Source organism: Castor canadensis, chromosome 1 (genome assembly GCF_047511655.1).
Source record: "Castor canadensis chromosome 1, mCasCan1.hap1v2, whole genome shotgun sequence".
In the NCBI taxonomy this organism is placed as follows: Eukaryota; Metazoa; Chordata; class Mammalia; order Rodentia; family Castoridae; genus Castor; species Castor canadensis.
In genome coordinates this window covers 188,921,059-188,926,696 of record NC_133386.1, presented here as the reverse complement: position 1 = coordinate 188,926,696, position 5,638 = coordinate 188,921,059, and the positions used below count along the sequence as shown (strand labels likewise).

Sequence of the window (5,638 nt, the reverse complement as noted above, 5' to 3'; positions counted from 1 at the left end):
TTAATCTCCACAAATACACCAACTTGAAGAACTGACTCTATGTTAATTAAGATATTTTGGATTTATTGACAAAACTATAAAATTGATTTCATAAAAAGAGAAATTATTTTCATGTGTGTTTGCTGATGTTGATGCCATGAATTAGCATATGCTAAGTAAGTAGTTTAAATGTATGAATGACTGAGATGCCTTTGTTACTCTTCTCTATAAAGTTCCACTGAGACTGAGAAAAAAAACTTGCACATTTAGTCTAAAAGGATCATGCAATTAAAAATTATAAAAGATGGAGGAAGAAGGTGAATAATAAAGAGTAACTGATGGTATAAATTTAATCAAAACATATTTATGCATATATGGAAATATTATGATGAAAACCCTTTTGTGCAATTAACATATGCTAATAAAAAGATCATCCTATAGGAAATGGAATTATGCACAAAAAGTTCCATGGGCTCATTGGAAGAGGAACTCAGTAAATGTCAATTAAATATTTACTGTGGGTACACAATGCAGAAGATATAATGAAGATGTGATTTGTGACATAAGATACCATAGTCCTGTTCAGAATTTTATGGCATTACTTGTTCTCCTTAGTTCTCATTCATGATGAAAGGATTATAGAAGAGCAAATGATGACACAGGGAAACAATGTAACAGAATTTCTCCCCCTGGGCCTCACTCAGGATCCTGATGAGCAAAAAAGCACTATTCATTCTGTTTTTACTCAGCTATGTTGTGACAATGGTGGGCAACCTGCTCATTGTGGTGACTGTCATTGTCAGCCCCTCTTTGGGCTCCCCAATGTACTTCTTCCTTGCCTATCTGTCACTCATAGATACTGCTTATTCCACTGTAATCTCACCCAAATTGATTATAGACTTGCTCTATAATAAAAAAATATTTCTTTCCCAGCTTGTATGGGCCAGCTCTTTATAGCACACTTTTTTGGTGGCTCCGAAGTGTTCCTTCTAGTGGCCATGGCCTATGATCGCTATGTGGTTATCTGTAAGCCACTGCACTATTTGACAATTATGAATAGAAGGGTTTGCATCCTTCTGTTGATGGTGGCCTTGGCTGGAGGTTTTGCACACTCTTTTGTTCAAATTATCTTTGTGTACAATCTCCCTTACTGTGGTCACAATGTCATTGACCACTTATTTTGTGACATGTACCCATTGCTGGAACTTGCATGCACAGACACCTACTTTGTAGTCCTCACTGTGGTTGCCAATGGTGGAGCAATCTGTATAGTGGTTTTTATCCTTCTCCTAATCTCCTATGGAATCATCCTAAACTCTCTTAAGACTCACAGTCTGGAAGGGAGACGCAAAGTCCTGTCAACCTGCAGCTCACACATCACAGTGGTTGTCCTCTTTTTTGTTCTCTGTATTTTCATGTATTTTAGACAAGTTTACAACTTCCACATCGATAAATATGTGACCATTTTTATACAGTTGGTACTCCCATGTTTAATCCTTTAATATATACCTTGAGAAATTCAGAGATGAAAAATTGTATGGAAAAACTCTGGTGTAATTTCTTCACTGCAATTAGAATACCACACTGAAGAGAAAACTACTTCTAAAGCAACAAACATGCTACAAATTCTAAGAAATGGTACTGTAGACTCCTCAACAGATTTGATAAGAATGCTTCTCATTGTTCAAAGCAATAAAAATGGAGAACAAAGTCATCCTTTGATATTCCAATCCATCTAATAGAGAATTTCTGGACAATGAATAGTAGGCATCTCAAGTTCAAATTGGATTGCAGATATTATTGTGAAAATCTTTCTGAGATGAGATGTGGTTGATGATGATTCTAGTTCTTTTTGACTAAATACGTACTTGCTCAAGGAAAATCATTCTAAGCCATTTTGTAAACATATTCCTCACTAGTTAACTTGTGAAATTTTGCATTGTTTTAAAAAAAGAAAATATTTTATTTGTAATTCATGATGTTGAAGAAATCAGTAAAGAAATGTTTAGTTTAGTATAAGTATCAAACTCCCTAAAAGTAGTATTCAACTTCAATATTTTGCTTATAGACATAAAAAGAATGCACATTGGGGTCATTCTTATTCTCTCTTTCTATAGAGATGACTGACTTCATCGATTGAAATTACATTCTTTTCCTAATAAAATGTACTGTAAAAAAGGTCATACTTTGGTAAAATAAAAATTTTGTTTTTCAGTTTAATGTTGTCCACTAGATGATTCTGATTACTTACCATTATTAAAAGATTATTTAGTACAGTTAATAAATTTTATCTATGATGTTAATTTTGTACAAATGTATTTTATTGATGCACATCATTTTAATGTCATTATTTCCTTGTGTAAATATTCCACAAAATATGTATTCATTCAGTCATTAGCCATCTATACCGTTCATGTTTTTATGTTGCAAATTGTTTTGCTCTGGGCATCCTGAAGTAATTATTTTCAGTATAATAACACATTCATTTGTACAGATGATTGCGTTTCCCCTAGTGCTGTATTGTAAGTTATACCTCAGCAATTACTAGTCAGTCCATTGTTCTATATCCTTACCAAAACTTTGTATTCTGAGATGCTGATTTTTTTATAAATGTAATAGATAAGAGATTGTTTATTGAAATTTTGATATTCCTTGCTGCTACTAAATTTGAGCACATTCTTACATGTTTATTTCATATTCAGTCTTTATATTATCTATGGACTGTCTATTTCTTTTCCCTGATTTTCTACTTATCTTCCCATTGAATTAATGAAGTTCATTAGGCATCTGATATACTGATTGTTTTTCATTAGTATCACAGAGTCTTCTGTTTTTCTGTTGCTTCTTCTTTACACTATTATCATTTATTTTGATGAATACGAACTTCTCATTTAAATTAACTTTGCTTTAAAATATCTTTCTTTAAAAAATTTTTTTATTATTCATTTATTCACATGTGTGTGCATTGTTTGGGTTATTTCTCCCCCCTGCCCTCCTCTCCCACTCTCTCCCCCAACCACTTCCAGGCAGAACCTGTTCTGTCCTTATCTCTAATTTTGTTGAAGAGAAGACATAAGCATAATAAGAAAGACAAAGCATTTTTGCTAATTGAGTTAAGGATAGTTTATAGAAAGATTCCTAGCATTGCTTTCATGTACAAATGTGTTATAACCCAAGTTGATTCATCTCTAACTGATCTTTAAACTGGTTCCTGATCCCCTTCTCATATTAACCTCTGTCACTTTAAGGTAAATATTTTTCTTTTACATCTTATTAATTGATCAAGAATATTATGCACATTGTGATGTACACATGTTGTTTTGAAATATGTGTACATAAAAGAGAGGTTAATTAAGTGAATTTACATATGCATTACTTCCCATAACATTTTTTATGTGAGAACACTTACAATCTAATCTTTTAATTAATGTAGGAATATTTGTTTTTCTCTATGATAAAAACCGTTTTCTTATTACTCTGAAAATATTTTTTCAACATTTGAAAAAAATCCACTGTTTCTCTGGAGTCTGATATACTATGTTCATTGTATCTTGTCTTCAAATATTTATTTATCTATTCTAAACTATCTTAATTTGATTTATTCATTATTCTTAATTCAATACTCTTTTACTTTAGGTAAAGGAAGTGGATTTTCATATGTAATAAAAGATTTCTCATTCAATAGTCTTATTAAAATCATATTTTTAAATTTTGAAATAATTTCAGAATGTTTCACAAATCTAGTATAGTATTTTTAATGATAATTAAATAAACATATAATTAATTTGGAAAAGAACCATATTGATCATATTGAATCATTCTATAAGGGAACATGAAATATTCCTATTTGTTTATGTCCTTAATAGATTGTTTTTGTGTATAGTTTTCATTCTGTAGATCTTTCACATTTAAGTTCACTTTGAACTTAAATCTCTTTAATGTGAGAGGTTTTTCAATTAACTGTTTTGGATTTGCTGAATAAATAATATCTAAAGTCAAGGGTTTTGCTTGTAATAATTTCTTTCTAATATTTTATGCCATCTATATACTTATTATGTTACAGTGTTAGCTAAAATTGAAAAACATGGATTAATAGCTGGACACAGAACGTCAATTTATTTTTAGCTTATATGGCAATGCTTGTGATACTTCTCTATAAAAATGTGTCACGCAAAAATAGTCATCTCAACCTGCATGTTAGTATCATGACAGGAACCCAGCACATTTCAAAGGAACAATCAAAATCCATTTATTTTCTCCCCTGAGAAATCATTACTATTGAGTGTGTTAGTGAAGTCATAGCACATGTGTTGAACTACTTCATCTATACTATGAGAAATTCAGGGATTGCAAATGCAAGAAGATCTATCAAAAAGTCACATCAATTGAAAATAAGTGAGTTACCCACCATAAAGGAGAGCCATTTAGTTGTTAGGCACAGGTCATTTGCATCAAGTCCTCCCAAATCCCATGCATAAGTATAATTAAAATACGAAAAACATGTTTCTATTGTCAGTCACAGTTTCTCTTCTATAATATAAGCTCTATAACATATTGTTGATTAGTATACCTGGAAAGGTGCAGTGCATGGATGGTAGGGAGTCAATAAATAATCCATAATAAATTATTGAATGAAATTTTTATACTTAGATTGATTTACAAATATTTTACTTTTTAAATTGCTTTATTTTAGGTTAAATGGATTTAAAGTTGATGTGCATAAAAATTTAAGTTAAATTACTTGTATTAATGCATTTATTTTTATTGCTTTGTCTTTTTATTGTTAGATTCTTTTAAAAAGTGTTATTCTTTTTATGATTCTAGTTACATATGTACTACTTTGTAAGCTATTCTCCTTACTTGATTGCAGTTATATTATTTATGGATTTTTAGTGTAATACTCTCACTTTTTAAAGTCTAGAATAAAAAAGTATGTTGATAAAAACACAACCCATATAAAATGGTAAAATTGTAGGAAAAAAATCTTTACATCCCTCACCACAGTCTCCCAGTGGTATCTCAGATACAGTCATCATACAGTGTTTCTAAGATTCATCAAGTATTTATTCTTGACCAAGTTACCCACAGGAGATAAAAATGTAGCACATGTAAAGTTTAGTGATCACTTATAACAGCACAACCAATACAAGCATACTCATATGAGCCTGAGCGGTGACATTTCTGCGTATAAAAGTTTGTAATTACTTCTCAGCATCCTAAAGATCTTTATGTGACAGCCCACATAAATACACCTCATTTCAGTTTTCTCTTTATAATATCCCCTTATTAAAATGTACTAAAGTTAATGTATTCAGTGCTCTTCAACTTGTTTGCAGTTATTTTCTGATAAATAATTTTAAAACAAACTTTGACTATTTGTATGAGTTCCTAGAAGCTATATAATGAGTCAAATGGCATGGAAATTTAAAGCGCTGGTATTCATAGTTACTGCCAAAATACCATCCATGTATTAGTTGAAAAATGAGCTACTTCCATAAGTCTACACGAATATTCATTTATCCATACTCTCAACAAACTGCCCTTCATAATTACAATTTGAGGGACAATTTGACTATTGTAATTTAAATTCATTGTTTTACCTAATTTGAGCATTATTTCACTTTTAAATTTTGCCTGACCAGATTTCTGTGGTTACTGT

General features: G+C 30.9%; 1 pseudogene; it reads left to right on the top strand.

The window, feature by feature from the left end:
- The first annotated feature begins 632 nt into the window (after positions 1–632).
- Positions 633–1,567, top strand: LOC109677171 (olfactory receptor 4A5-like; annotated as a pseudogene).
- The last annotated feature ends 4,071 nt before the right edge of the window (positions 1,568–5,638 follow it).